Genomic DNA, 16,501 nt, shown 5'->3' on the forward strand with positions numbered 1-16,501 from the left:
CCATTATGTTCCAACTTGTGCCCATTGCCCCTTGTCCTCTCACTGGCAAAAATACTTCACTCAGACATATAAGTACCTAAATATAGATTTAGATGTCTATCTTTTAAGCACCTAAAATCAAAAATCAGGCTGCAGGTATGATCTCCTGTAACTTGCATTTCCTCTTTGCTATGATGAGGAGAACTCTCTGTGGCCATTGTGGTTCCTGGAGGAGAAGCTGTCTTCTCCGTCCCTCAAACTCAGTTGAGGTAGGGCCAGACCTGGCCAGTGGTAATACTTCACTCAGACATATAAGTACCTAAATATAGATTTAGATGTCTATCTTTTAAGCACCTAAAATCAAAAATCAGGCTGCAGGTATGATCTCCTGTAACTTGCATTTCCTCTTTGCTATGATGAGGAGAACTCTCTGTGGCCATTGTGGTTCCTGGAGGAGAAGCTGTCTTCTCCGTCCCTCAAACTCAGTTGAGGTAGGGCCAGACCTGGCCAGTGGTACAAAGCCCAGGGTCTTGCGGGGTTAAACTTTATAACGAGGGATAAGAAACAGGAAATTTGGGCTGGCACGGGCATCTCATTCACTTGGCTTTTCTGAGACCAAACAGCCCTTGACCATCAGGGTTGAGGAGAGGTTGCTGATGACTTTGTGATGTGATAGCGTCAAGGAGGGTAGGAGAGAGCAGTTCTTAGAGGGTGAAATTTGGGGGACAGCGATGTTCTGCTAGTGGCCCTTTGTCTTGGAGGGCCTGTTTGCAGTTTGCAGGGCCCACAGCTAAGGCCCTGCTGCAGTCCTGGTGCTGTGTCTCCCCATGTCGCCATTGTACGTCCACTCACAGCATCATCATCATTTTTAATTACGAAGTGATGCTCCGTTAGCTGTTTGCTGCTGCTCTCTCCTTCCTCAGCTTCTGGGGAAAGCCCAACATCAGCTCCCCTGTATCTCCTTCATGTTCCAGACTTCTCAGCAGAGGATTTACTGTTTCTGCATCGTATCTGCTTGGAGGAGGCATTTTCTTCTTGCCCACTTTCTTGTGACTTCTATTAAGTGCGCTTCCACTCTGTTATGCCACATTGCACCTGCTGGGTTGGCTTTCTTCTTCCCTTTTAATACTGGAAAAGTGTCTTACCCTCATTAACCTCCTGGTTGGTAGAATAAGAGCCACAGCACAGGGATGTTTATATGAAGCTGACTTATTATCCAAGACTGGAATAACAAGTGTTTCTGTGGGATGACACCATGGTAAGAAGCACGAGGGACACACAGTAATTGCCCTTTAAGCAACTCAAGCCTAATACTCTCCTGCTGTTAATTCTTCATTTTCCCAAGCTCCACAGTCACGGTAGTAGTGTGGTTTGGGGAGTTTGGGGCTATATTGACTTAAAAATGGTAAATGCTTTAATAAACTGATCTGTGTAGCCGGTGTGAAGTGCAGCAAAGAAGAGACAGGCAGATGGTCGTGTTGGGACAAAGGGCTGCTGTTCGGTCGGGGAGGCAGCTCTGTTTCATCTGCGAGCCAAAGTCCCTGTTGCTCAGGTATCTCCTCTTGCCTAATTAAATTGTCTGTGTGCTTAGGTGGAGGGAGATGCAAAGTGCAGCAACAGTGTACGGTGCTTACACAACCTAAGTGATTTCTGCAGCAATCATTGTAGGAGTTAGCTAATGGCAGGGTACGGGGGCCTCCCGCTGAGTTTCCATTACCTTGTAATTTTCAGCTTGTTCACTGTTGCAAGAAAGCCCCTCTGTCTTGTAATTCCTCCAGCATTCACGTCTCATCTTCTCCAGGCTTGAAGTACATAAGATGCTTTCTGCTGGGGGATTTATTGAGATAAGTTATTGAAGTCAAGCAGTGAGGCAAGCATCCAATATTATGCTATTCATCTTGGAATTTATGTTCCCACTTTCTTTTGAAGGTCTAATGTAATCACAAACAATTTGTTTTGTATATGTTTCACATCTAGCTTGAAGTTCCTCAGAGTCAAGCTTTCTGCTGGCATGCCCCAAAATTTCACTGAATTTCACTGAATTTTTAGAGTTGGAAGGGACCATAGAGATCATCTAGTCCGATTCCCCTGCTAAAGCAGGACCACCCAGAGCTTGTCAGAGCACGTTACTCAGGAGCATCCAGGTGGGTCTTGAAAATCTCCAAAGAAGGGGACTCCACACCCTCCCTGGGCAGCCTGTTCCAGGGCTCTGGCACCCTCACTGTGAAAAAGTTCTTCCTCATATTCAAGTGGAACCCTTTATGTTCCAACTTGTGCCCATTGCCCCTTGTCCTCTCACTGGCAAAAATACTTCACTCAGACATATAAGTACCTAAATATAGATTTAGATGTCTATCTTTTAAGCACCTAAAATCAAAAATCAGGCTGCAGGTATGATCTCCTGTAACTTGCATTTCCTCTTTGCTATGATGAGGAGAACTCTCTGTGGCCATTGTGGTTCCTGGAGGAGAAGCTGTCTTCTCCGTCCCTCAAACTCAGTTGAGGTAGGGCCAGACCTGGCCAGTGGTACAAAGCCCAGGGTCTTGCGGGGTTAAACTTTATAACGAGGGATAAGAAACAGGAAATTTGGGCTGGCACGGGCATCTCATTCACTTGGCTTTTCTGAGACCAAACAGCCCTTGACCATCAGGGTTGAGGAGAGGTTGCTGATGCCTTTGTGGTGTGATAGCATGAAGGAGGGTAGGAGAGAGCAGTTCTTAGAGGGTGAAATTTGGGGGACAGCGATGTTCTGCTAGTGGCCCTTTGTCTTGGAGGGCCTGTTTGCAGTTTGCAGGGCCCACAGCTAAGGCCCTGCTGCAGTCCTGGTGCTGTGTCTCCCCATGTCGCCATTGTACGTCCACTCACAGCATCATCATCATTTTTAATTACGAAGTGATGCTCCGTTAGCTGTTTGCTGCTGCTCTCTCCTTCCTCAGCTTCTGGGGAAAGCCCAACATCAGCTCCCCTGTATCTCCTTCATGTTCCAGACTTCTCAGCAGAGGATTTACTGTTTCTGCATCGTATCTGCTTGGAGGAGGCATTTTCTTCTTGCCCACTTTCTTGTGACTTCTATTAAGTGCGCTTCCACTCTGTTATGCCACATTGCACCTGCTGGGTTGGCTTTCTTCTTCCCTTTTAATACTGGAAAAGTGTCTTACCCTCATTAACCTCCTGGTTGGTAGAATAAGAGCCACAGCACAGGGATGTTTATATGAAGCTGACTTATTATCCAAGACTGGAATAACAAGTGTTTCTGTGGGATGACACCATGGTAAGAAGCACGAGGGACACACAGTAATTGCCCTTTAAGCAACTCAAGCCTAATACTCTCCTGCTGTTAATTCTTCATTTTCCCAAGCTCCACAGTCACGGTAGTAGTGTGGTTTGGGGAGTTTGGGGCTATATTGACTTAAAAATGGTAAATGCTTTAATAAACTGATCTGTGTAGCCGGTGTGAAGTGCAGCAAAGAAGAGACAGGCAGATGGTCGTGTTGGGACAAAGGGCTGCTGTTCGGTCGGGGAGGCAGCTCTGTTTCATCTGCGAGCCAAAGTCCCTGTTGCTCAGGTATCTCCTCTTGCCTAATTAAATTGTCTGTGTGCTTAGGTGGAGGGAGATGCAAAGTGCAGCAACAGTGTACGGTGCTTACACAACCTAAGTGATTTCTGCAGCAATCATTGTAGGAGTTAGCTAATGGCAGGGTACGGGGGCCTCCCGCTGAGTTTCCATTACCTTGTAATTTTCAGCTTGTTCACTGTTGCAAGAAAGCCCCTCTGTCTTGTAATTCCTCCAGCATTCACGTCTCATCTTCTCCAGGCTTGAAGTACATAAGATGCTTTCTGCTGGGGGATTTATTGAGATAAGTTATTGAAGTCAAGCAGTGAGGCAAGCATCCAATATTATGCTATTCATCTTGGAATTTATGTTCCCACTTTCTTTTGAAGGTCTAATGTAATCACAAACAATTTGTTTTGTATATGTTTAAAAATTCATAATTTTCTTGTACAATGGAAAAAACAGCACTTGTAGCTCATTAGTGGTGGGATTCACAAAACATCTGGCTTTTCCTTTTGATGTAATTTCTGTGTGACTAAAATTCTCCCTTCGTTTTGAGCAGTTCAAATGAGGAGGTACAATCACTCCGCCAGAAACCCATTAAATGTGCCCATGAGTCAGCCTGTGTAATCTTCCAAGTGCGTTTGAGAATTATAATCGTGGTTTTCTTCCTCTGGCATATTCTGAGCAGCTTCCCAGGGTGTGGGAGAATCCCTTTCTGATTCCCTCATAGGAAGGGTCTCTGCTCCTGGATATTCTTTTGCTTCTCTGTTAAGCCCACTGGAGCCCCATGTGCTGGGTGCTGTACAAGCACTTCAGAGAAGAGAATCGTGCTTGTTAATGAGCTTCCAGCTCACAAAAAGTGAAAGAAAGGTAGTAGGATTGTCTCTACCCTACTGTTGATGGTAGCAGAGACATTAAGGGCCTGATTTAAAGTATGCCAAGCACATAAAAATTCCGCGAGGTAGCAATTCAGGGGAGTTTAGTGCTTCTGGAATAAACCAGACTCTGAGAAATCTGGCCAATCTCACTTGGGATGTCTGTGGTCAAGCTGGGAATTAACTGAGCCTCCTTCTTCCCATTCCTTAACCACAAGCCAACCGCTTATTTTTGAGGAGCTGACATTTGACTGTAAGCTGAGTGTTTGGAAAGAATAAAGAGACCCCAGGAGCCACAGCAGATGAAGAGTCAAGTGCTGATCACAAGCAGTGCTGCTGGTGTAAAGCGTGGGGAAGGTCTTCAGGGCTTACTCCAAAGCACAGTGGAGTCAGAAGGAGTCTCTTCTAAATGTCAGGTCAGGAACTTACTACTGCTGTGTCAGATGTTAGGACTGTTGCTGCTGTGTACTGCTAATATAACAGTGATTTTCTTCCAGGGCAACAAATAACATTGTCCAGGTTGATAGGGTGGGAAAAATGTGACCAGACAGCAAAATTGCCAAATTTACAGAAATGATGAAATGTCCTGGGTCTGCAAAATAAGACATTAAGTAGGTTGTGTTTTCCTATGCACAGACTTAACAATATTCTTGAGCTATTCAGTTGCTCCTGAGAAGAAAGGTGAGAAAGTAGCCATAAGTTCAGTGAAGCCACTCACAGACCTTCAGAGAAGGGTTCTCTGTCCAAGTGACCCAGCATCAGCTGGTAGCCCCTGATTCCACCTCCTGCCACGTCCCTGTGCAGGTCTGTGTGTTTATCCAACTTAATCCACTTCCAGCCTAGTGGAAACTACAGAAATTCACTGCAGAGCTGCACCTGCATGGGGTGACTGGTGCAGGGCTACAATGGAGCTCTTTCCATAAAGGTTTCTGTTTCCAAATATATGTGCAAATAGATATGGGGGCCAGCCTGACACTTGGAGATGCTCCCACTCTCCCTGAAATTAGCCTTATCCCTCATCTCTATTGCTTTGATTTTCATTACAGTTCATGTGTCTTTGGATGTGTAAAGGTGCTACATCCAAGGCACAACCATATCCTGGTGGTGGTGGATCATCTCTGCCTCCAGTTTATATTTATACCTATTTCCCTCATTACTTATTGGCCTTCTACATATATCCTGTTAGTCTGGCAGGTTGCAGTTTACGTTCCTGAGGGAAAACCTCATTTCCAAGGTGTATCCACTGGTTACAGTATCCTGAAAAGAGGTTTCACTGGCACGGCCCATCACTTGTGTAGTCTCCGGCTCCTTGATCTCCCTCATGGCCATCATGTCAGACAGAAAAAGTGACTTTCCCAGAGGGCTCTGTCTTTGCTGCGGGGCAAAAGGGATTTACAGGCTGTAAAAAGTCAAGCTGAAATCAAGCTGAGGACAGGCTGCTGGAGGGGCTGGCACAGGAGTCAAGTGCCAGGACCCCAGAGCCGTTCCGGTCGAGTACAATGTGGACACAGTTAATGAGATTTGAGTTTCTGGTTCCTGGGGTCACTTTTTAATGTCTCTCTTGAAATACTCCATCTAGTCAAAGGGGCATCTCTGGCCATCCTGTGTTTGGGCTGGCTGCCTGTCTGTGCCCTGTATTACTTTCAAATTATGACCAAGGTGTTGTGTTAGAATTAAGTGCTGTGGAGAAGCCAAGGCTGTTTCTTCCAGCTGCCCCCAGCCATTTGCTGGCCTTGGGAGAAGGTGGGTTCAGATGCTCACGCAGAAAAGCTGGTAAAAGCCACAGAGTTGGGCTGATTTCAGTCCAGCCATGGTTGTGGACACAGCTGAGGATGGGTCTCCTCAACCCCCAGCCATTTCCCAGCATGTGGGAGGTTACGTTTGACTGTATTTAGATGTGGTTGAAACTGCAAAACTAAGATACAACTTTAGCTGTGAACTTGGACTGTAATTTGGGAGCTGAGTTTTTTCTCTTGTTAAAGATGTCTGGAGGACGCTACTTATTCTATTTAAAAGATTTCTAAGTGCATATCACACTTGTGTGCTCTAATAACTCTTTCCTAGTTTTTCTTCTGTTACTGTTGGCCGCTCATGCACTCAAAATTTTTCCAAAAATGTTAATTTCAAGGTCAGGTTGGATGGGGCTCTGAGCAACCCGACCTAGGTGAAGATGTTCCTGCTCATTGCAGGTAGGTTGGACTAGCTGACCTTTAAAGGTCCCTTCCAGCCCAAACTATTCTATTAAATATCTGTATGAAGTAGTGTTATCCAGCAATGAGTCCAATCAGTTAAAACTCTCAGAGGCATTTGTGAGGCCAGAATAAAATTCTCCCAGCAGTGGAGCTTGCAGACACACACCAGAAACTACTGTGCACTGTATGGTCACCTTGATAGAGACTACAATTACAAGTGGATTCAATGGCATACAATTAACCCGTAGTTAATACTTGTGTATAAAAATAATGTTGGGAGACCTCGTAATCAGTTCACCAGTGAAAAATTAACTTTAACTTTTATTGCAAACTCAGGCTATATTGCATTTGTACTAACCTGGCAATTTAAAAATACCTCCTGCTTTAAAAAAAAACAACTCTGTCTTTTGGTCTGAAAGTTGCTTCTCATAATTTCATTTTGATGAGGCACGGTATTGTTGGAAATAGTGTCTCTCTGCCTACCCCTGGAATTTGTACTCTGGGGAATTTCCTAAAGGTTCAAGGATGTAGAAGTTGTTCTATCGACACAGGACTCTGAGAACAGTAGAAATGGGTGCACCGAGTTTAATCCCGATGTAAACAGATGTCCCAGTTCTGCTGAGGGCAATGGAGTTGCTTCACTTTTGTTTTGTTCATTTTGTTTACTCAGAGCTTTCTGTGGTGATGTTTTTTGTAGATCAAGAGTATTATTTCAAGAATATGATAGAGCATCTGATCTGAAAGGTCATCTAGTTATTTCTGTCTTATGTTATGCATATTTTGGGATTCTCTGAGTGCACTGCAGTTCTGTTGGCTGAAATCTATCATGTATATCTTGGAAAACTTCTGCTGCTATGTCAAGGGCTTCTAGAATTGGCCAGACTGAGATCATTTAGAAAATCCATGTTTGTGACTGGACACAAGGAGGTGATGTCACTCCTAGTGTTCTTTGATTTGAATTTGGCCAGTACGTCCTTCAGCCTGTATGTGCTTCACTTTGTATTTGTCACACTGAGCCCTAGTTATTTTTTGCTGCAAAAATATGTAGAGTTTGAAACCCAAACCCATTTCCCCCCAATCTCTGTGTCTGGTCATGAGACCTCAGCCCTCCCTGGCTTCCTCTCTCGACAGCAAAGGGGGTTCCCTTGAACTGGCCACGGCAGGTACAGGCACAGGACAAACCCCACGCCCGCAGCCATGCAATATCTCAGGTCCATCTTCTCCTGGAAAGGGCAGTGGAGAGAGGTTTCTGTGCAGCAGATGGTGAGGACATCGCGTTGTGTATCACCAGGGAGAGCGGACGACAGCCAGCTGTGGGATATAGAATCATAGAATCGTCTAGGGTGGAAGGGACCTTAAAGATCATCTAGTCCAACCATCAACCTAACTCTGACAAAAAAATAAATAAGAAATAAGCAACAAAAAATCACTAAACCATATTCCTGACGCCCATGTCAACCCGTCTTTTGAACACCTCCAGGGATGGTCCCTCAACCACTTCCCTGGGCAGCCCATTCCAATGTCTGATAACCCTTTCCGTGAAGAAATTTTTCCTAATATCCAATCTAAACCTCCCCTGGTGCAACTTGAGGCTATTTCCCCTTGTCCCCTCTCCTGTGACCTGGGAGATGAGACCGACCCCCACTTCTCTACACGCCCGCTTCAGGTAGTTATAGAGCACCATAAGGTCTCCCCTCAGCCTCCTCTTCTTCAGACTGAACAACCCCAGCTCCCTCAGCCTCTCCTCATAAGACTTGCTCTCCAGACCCCTCACCAGCTTTGTTGCCCTTCTATAGCAACCCTAAAAGGCAGAAAAATAAGAAAACTCCTTAGCACACTACATTCTCCATGTGTGGTATCCTTTGGATATCATTGTTTCATATTGAGGTCTTTGTTGTTGTGCTCCAACATGAAATCAACATCCGTATGGCCTCTGGCCAGCAGCAGACGCCCGGGATCCACAGAGCTGGGCTTGTTGTGTCCAAGCCTGCAGAAGCCCTGTGCTGTGTGTAACACAGATGTGAAATGTTCACGGCATATGGTGTGTGTGGAGTCACCCTGGATGGTCACTGCAGTCTCTTCTGGCCCTCAGGCCGATCAGTCCCTCACCATGGTAGCCGGCCTGGGCCTTGGCACAGCTCTGGGTGCAGGAAGGGGAGGCCAGGGCTGGCTTTCCAGTTGGATTACTGGTTTTGCACAACTCGCTTTCAGAGCCCCAGTTCAGCAGTAAATACAAGGGGGAGCCTGCTCCGATGAGGACGTCGTGCCCTGTGACTCATACATTAGGTGACAGCGAGAGTCTGGACCTTCCTTCTCCCAGGGACAGTCCTGAAGCAGAGATTTTCTGTAGGGTCATGTTTTTTGGTGCTGTGTGTTCATGTGTGCAGCTCAGGCTGGCTGGGGAATAAACCCTCTGACTCCGCAAACCTGCTCCCTCTCCCCACCTCTGCTTTTGTCTGGGGTTACCCGAGGACTTAGTTTAAAGGCTCACTATTTGTAAAGGCAGTCAAATTGCCTGAAGTATTACTGAAACCATGTCAAATGTTTAACATAGGGATTTTCATTCATTTATTTATTTATCCCCTTATTTTTTGCACCTTCCTGTAAACACACGGCTGTAATCACTGTGAGGCACGCTGCTGTTTGAAGCACTACCCTGGTAAACCATGTCAGCTCTTGTCTTTCCCTGGTGCTTTCAGAGCTTCAGATGGGAGAAGATGGAGAATTAAAAAGTGATCTCATTATCCTCTATTGTGCATTAACAAAACCCTGGCACTAACACAGTGAATACAGATGGACGTGAAAATAATTGCTTGGTGCAAGTCGGATTTGGATTTTTCCTCTCACTTTATTATCTGGATGCTGAGGGGGATATTAGTGAATTATGGGCATGGGAAAGTAGGTCAACATCAAACCTGGAATGGAGGGGAAATGTGGTCAAAAAGTACAAATCTGACCTGCTTGTAGATGGGCAATTGAAAGACGTACTGAAATTAAAACCAGAATGATCCAACTTCTCTTCTGCTTGCGCTTTTGAAGAGCTTGGCAGTGAAGCAGTTGTGTAGGCATATGTCCTTTAAAAAAAAAAAAAATGAAAAGAGGAAGAAACGCTGTATTGATTTAGACAGAAAAGTCAAATGTTTCTGTTGCTGCAACTGTGAGAATAAATTCAAAAATATTTCAGGAGCTTCTGGCTCTCAACATGAGAGGCCAAGGGGATATGGCTCCTGGAGGAGAACCTCCCCCAGGGGTGGCAGAGAGCAGTGGGAGAGGATTAATGACTGTGCTGCTGAACCATGCACAATGCTCAGCATTAGGAGGGCTTTGCTCTAATGAAACCTTCAGCCTTCGGCTGCCTCGCAGCCTGGCTGAATAGCAGCTGCCAGCGCTGGGGAGATGCTCAGCACAATAGGAAAAGGGTCAGACCGAAAAAACGGAGCTGGAGTTAAAAACTAGTAAAGAGATAAGGGGGGAAATAAGTGTGTAAGAGAAAAAGTTGAGGGTTTTTTTTTTTTTTTTTCCTTTTATAGCAGCTGATTGCAGCATTCCTTGTCGGGAAACGCGTCGTTCAGGGAGGTGAGGTTTGTACCCAGGGATTTCAGTGATTTCTCCCAGGGAAATCACTGCCCTTGGGGCCTCCAGGGAAGTACCAGAGCTAATCCATCCTGCTTTTTGCCTTGGCTTTATTTCTGGGCCTGCAGTGATGAAGTGGAGCCTCGTCATGCGAGGTGCCATACCAGCACGGACTGAACGCGCTCCTGCTCCGGGAGGGTTACACTTTCAGTGCAAGGGAAGAGGCAAAGCTTATCTAAAGCAAAGGAAAGCACAAGGAAGAAATGAGGTGAAACACTGGTGATGGCAAAAGCTATGGGAAAGCTGGACTTAAAACACATCAAACTCACCACTTCCTCTAAACTCCACTCTCCTACAGTTAAAATGGATTAAAAAAGGGGAAAAAAAAGTGTCGTTTCTTTTCAGAGGTCATGTGAGGAGTGTTGACTCAGTTGACTCTGCAATTTGGAACAGTGTTGGTCTGATTTAGCCTTGGGGGACAAATAAATACCAGTGAGCACACAAGGGAAGTTTTGGACTAAGCCATTATGAGCCATTTAAGCCTAGTCAGGAGACTGCAAACTGGGTAAATGAGCTGGTGCTTGGATAAACTGCAACTTTTCCTGTTGCAAACTGGATAAATGAGCTGATGCTCAGGTGGAGCCAAGGTCTTTGACATCCAAAGTCTGTGTCACTACAGGTGTGTTGGCATGTGAATCTCCAGGGAGATTAGGATTTTTGAACAAATTAGGAGCTGTGGCTGTTATATTTGCTAATCACATCTTGTTTAACTTCTTTAACACTTATCACGCTTCTCTCCAGCCACTGGGGCAAGTATCTTGCATAACCTAAAAAACCCCTGGGATAATATTGTACAGATTTCTTTAAAGAGAGAGGTGAAGCCTGTGCGGCCTTTGGTCTCATGGCTTGGTGCAATCAGCAAACATACACATTTTCCTGACCTTAAATGCAATGGCTTTCATTGGTCTGATGTTTAAGGGAATAACCTCTAACACAACATGACTGCTGGAATGCCCTGACAATGTAACTATCTTTAGAATGTATTGAGTTTTTAGGTTCATATACATTTTCTGTCCTAAGAGTCGCTTTTTGTCTGCCTTTGAAATACCCGTGTGCTTTTCCCCTTGAGCAGGCACTGCGGTGCTGCCCCCGAGCCAGAACCCCTCTGTGACCCTGCACACATCTCTTACCTTCTTCATCCCCTCAGCTCCTTGGCCATGGGGTGGGAGTACCATCAGATGTCTACAAAGTGTTTGGCTTATCCTATGGATTTGGTTTCAGACAGCTTGTAGTGAAGGCAGGTGAAGTGCTGGTTACCAGTGTGGCGTTCAAGTGTTACTTTAATTAGTGCTCTTTTTTATCTTCACATGGATGAATGATGCTGGGACAAGTGCTAATCTGGAATGAAGTGATATAAAGCTGGGACAGCAGCGGTGTTGCTTCAGCTTTCTGCTTACACAACTGAGCTGAGGATTCGTTCTGTGCTCCAAAGAGGGGTGTGATCAGATGAAGAGGGGATTGCGCTGGTTTGCTTTGGTTTGGGTTGGATCGGGTGGGTTTTCCTCCCAGCTGTTTCTAACAAAGGCAGCTCTATGTGCTCACATTGCACGGCAAGTTGGAATTTGATTTTATGGACTTGACACAGATTTCATTCGACACATGGATTTGCATAAAGTGGCTAATGGTTTATGCATTGATAATACAAAAGTCAATATGGGGAGGGGGGAAAAGGATGGATCAGTGTAGAATGAGGATGTCAACCAGGAATCTCGTGACCTAGAGGGACAGGGCTGGGAGAAAGCCACTGCCAACAAAAGAGTGTCTCACTGCTCTCAGAGAGCAGAAACCCCAGGTGACACAGCAGAAGGGTGCTACCTGCAAGGTGAGCGGTGGCTGCCTGCCACCCCGAGGAGAAGGTGTGACACGTGGGGGGACAGAGAACCATTTAGAATAGAAAAGAAAGATGTTTTATCTGAATAATAAGGCAGAAAGCTTCAGCTTATTTATCTGCTTTTGAATTTTAATGATCAGTTCGAGTGATAATTACAGAATTTCTATATTTATATAAAACCAGCACATAAAATAGCACAATTTGATATTTATGAAGTGCCAGTTTTCCATAAATACAGAGATTTGTTAATGAGCGCTGGGAACTATTCATTAAAATTCAGAAGTAGATAAATAATGAATAGGAATTGCTGTTTATTCATTAAAATTCTAAAAAAAAAAAAAAAAGAAAGATATCTCCTCACTTATTGTTGATGAATCCAGCCTGTTTCATAAGCAATTTGTTTTAATTAATGCCATTTGACACTATTAGTGCCAGAATAGCAAAGAGTCATTCGCACATTGCAGGCTATAAGTAGGACCGCATTAAAGCTATCCAAGGCCCCAGGATTAAACAAATTTGGGCTCAATATGAGCATCCCTGAGTGCCATGGCCATAGATAGGTCCTCATTGGGGTAGGAAGGGTCAATCAGTCAATGGCCACATGATGCTGGGTCCCGTATAGACCTTCTGCCTATCCCCAGGGTGTCAGCCCTGCTTCTGAGGAGGATTTATCCTCCTCCAAAGGTGGGCTCTGCTGATGAAATTTCACCAGAGCAGTAGGTTTCAAAGGGAAGGCACAGTTTGATCTTGGTACAGGTCATAGGTTTTGTGTCAAAACTATCTGCAGACTCAGCCAAAGATAAATATTGGTTATATTTGGGGCCTTAGTTTTCAAACTTCACTTCTAGACTTTCAAACTGACAGCTGGTCTTCTCAGGAGGTGAGAACTTGGCCCAGATTTGAGGTCCTGGGCATGGAATTGCTTTATGGGCACCTCTGCCCTGGCTTTTGAAGGGTGGGGAACATCTCTGCTGTGGATCCATTGATGGATGGGCAAGAACACTGTACTGGAGCCAAGAGACTCAGCATTTCTCTGGCATGAGCCCTGGGTGCTTCAGGTTGTCCAGGAGCGTGACTGTTGGAATGATGTTGGTAAGAAAATGGACCATGTGTGAAACATCCCATCACACCATGTGTGTACACCTCTGGAGTAGCTCCTTGTCAGTGAGGTTAACTTAGGTTTTGTGCAGTTACTGGATGAGGAATGGTTTTGCTGTGTCTGGAAACCTGGGTATTTATATTTCATAACTGACCATTGGCTGAGCATTCAGACTGTTGAGAAATCTGGAGCAACATCCTGTTGCGAGCTGGGCACAGGCTGTCAGGAAGCAAACATTCAGACAAAGCCCTTTGGGTTATAGCATCGTCCTTTTCTTCCTCCCTACCTGCAACCACCTATTTTGTTCCCTTTCATTGCTTTGTTCCATAGACACCTCTGCTTTTACACCCTTTGACGTGTCCTCCACGCCACGGAGGCAGCTGCTCTGAATGCTGATGAGTGTCTCTGGAAGCATTTCTTTTGGTTCAGGACTCTTTGGGAGAGCTCTCCCACTTCACCGGGGCCGGCGCAGGAGTGTGGGTCGGAGCCACAGGGGTCTTTTCCCCATTGATTTCAGGTCCCTTGGCTCAGGCCCTGAAGGGGACCAGCCAGCTCTTCTCTGGCTCTCGCTGGGGAGCACAAGGGGAAAAGTAACGCTGTCAGTGGTGTAACTGTCAAGAACACAAGGTAAAGGGTTGTCAGGGAGAACATGGAATTGGAAATGAGGATTCAGGGGCCCCTTTAAAAGAGCTCTCGTCTCCTTTTGAAACCCAGACAGACAAAATGGAGCTTAGTCTATTAAAAAGGGTCTTAACGGCATTTGGGTTGTAAAAGGTCCCCTCTTCACTTTTCATTCCTTCTGTCTCCCCTTGACCTCTTGCCTTTCCCTGAAAGTTGGATTTAAAACAATAAGATGGGGAGGGTTTATGTAGACTGCCAAATCGAGTCCTGTGGGGAACAGAATTAATTCTACTCAGGAGCAGAAAACGAAACCCAGAAGCATCAAAGCGTAGACATAAATTCAATATCCCACTGAGCCCATCACTTAGGATACTTCACCCTTTCCTGCATGTCTATCTTTCAATCAAATGTAGATGTAGGGAAAGGGTTTATTTGAGTTTAGCCTGGTGTTACAAAAGTGGAAGGGAAAGAGCAGCAGCAGTTGCCGTCTGTTTGCTGTGTGAGGTTTATAATTTCACAAATGCCAAATGCATTAATCCAACCTGTCATGTTGCAGCTCTGTTTGTAGATCAAATGGGATTAAAAGATTTAGTTGAAGCTTTCCTGATACATTTAAATAATATGACTAGAAATGTAATATTCAGGAAAATGAATATTTTAGAGGTGCAGTTTGAAGCACCTGATACATTAACATCTGCTATATTAAAAATGAACAGAAAAGAGGTGGTCCCAATCCTGCAAAACATGTCAATAATGCAGGATGTTGTAGCTCCAGGAAATGGCCTCAGTCCTGCTCTAGCGTTGTGGGGCTGGCTCACCTGTGGAAATGCAAAGATGCTTTAGTATAATTACTCACACGCGGGGCTCAGCGTTAAGCACATGCTTACACTTTGCTGGATAGAACCTTTAAAAACTGCTGCAATACTCTGCTTGGGTTTGCCCTTTACTTTCCCAGTGAGCCCACTGTTTGATGACTCCGCATGTGGGAGAACTGGCCTGATCTATTGTCTCTTTTTACCCCGTGATGCCTGTTTAGGAAGAAACTGAAATGTCTCATGTAACTGGTGTAATTCCCCAGAGGCAGAAATCTGGTGTACAAGTTGTGTTGGGCGGGAGCAGTAGGGACTGTGTGACTGAACAAAGAGCTAGTATAAAAGACCTTTTCAGGACTGATTTATTCCTCACCCAGGGCATCTGGTTGCAGCATGGTCAGATGTATCCAGAGCTCCTCAGGCTTCGGTCTTGTGCAGGTGAGTGGGACAGCAGGGACTGGACTTCTGCCCTATGGCTTGTGGGCAGCCCGCAATGGTTCACAGCAGTGAACTGCCCCACCTTGTCAGTTTGGAACTAAAATGGAAGCAAAATAATTGAAGATTTCAATCATGTTTTGAAGACAATAAGGTTAATGATACGAGGAGAAAGAAAGAAATGTGACACGGCTCCACCTGCAGTAGATATACTGACATTCAGTAGCTCTTTCTGGTTAGGCAGCTGCAGAGGGATGAACTTGTGCTGGAACAGCTTCAGAGATGGGCTGTTAAGGGTGATCAAGAAGATGAAGAGCTTCTGTCAAACAAAAAGCTCTGGTAGCGTGGCTGAGCAGAGATATGGTTGCTTTTTCTAAGCCCACAGGGAGGAAGGGAGTTTATGCTGCGATGGCGAAGAGCTGTTGAAGAGAACAAATAGATAGAGACTGGCCATCAATAAACTGGAAACCTCAAGCTATCAGAGGAAGGAAGTTCTGGAGCAGCCTCTGTGTAGCAGGAGTGCAGGATGTGAACTTACCCAGTTTGGGAACGAAGCTTCTCCATTTCTGGAAGGGTTTGTCAGACAGGGTTTCTTCCTGCAGTCACAGGAGACTGGACCCACAGGCACATGATGCTGAAAGCAGTGATGCTAAAGTTAATTATCCCAAGTCCATTCAACCCCAGGCTCTGGCCAGCTGAAGGTCAGTCTCGTTGCCCGGGGCACCAGTTTGGTAGAAGTGGCTGGAGGGTTAAGTTGAGGCAGACTGTAGGATGGGGGAGCTTTCTACAGAGATAAGCACCAAGCTGGGAGCGGGGAGAAAAAAGTGATTTGGGTAGTGTTTCTGGATATTCTGAGAGCAGCAATTAAATACTGGGCTGAGAAAAGAACAGCTGGCACCTTCGTATTCAAGGCTGTGGGTTATTCTTCAGTGTCTAAGAAACATCTAAAGGTGTCAGCACAGTCCTCACCAGGGACTGGGTGCAAGTGTTGCCAATTTAATGTCAATACTAACGTCTTTGAAAGAATCTTCCTCTTTTTTTTGGCTCTTCACCCTGCCAGTCTGCCCTTTTGAGAGGGCCCAGCAGAGAATGAATGAGGGTTAAAACGCTTGCTGGCTTTCATTTGAAGAAAGAACATATGAAGCTTTGGACAGAAAATAATTGCTGTTTTATCATCTGCTTTTTCCTTTTTCACCAGGCGGTGCAGTAGTTGATAGAAACATGGCATGTATGTTTTCCAAATCCAAAGCCAGGTTATTAGCAGGGGCCCTGATTCCTGGTCTTTTTGAGGTTTGGGTGATGTTTTTGCCCTCTTTCCCAAACTCTACCCACCTATCTTCCAAAGCACAGGCATTCATTATGTCATTTTAGGTCTCACTGTGCTGTCTAATACTCTGTAAGCCTCCTGTCTTTTAAAGTATATCATACATATGCAATGGAAATTCCCTTCTAGCTTCTGTTCTTAACA

The sequence above is a fragment of the Calidris pugnax genome, unplaced genomic scaffold (genome assembly GCF_001431845.1).
Source record: "Calidris pugnax isolate Ruff unplaced genomic scaffold, ASM143184v1 scaffold133, whole genome shotgun sequence".
In the NCBI taxonomy this organism is placed as follows: Eukaryota; Metazoa; Chordata; class Aves; order Charadriiformes; family Scolopacidae; genus Calidris; species Calidris pugnax.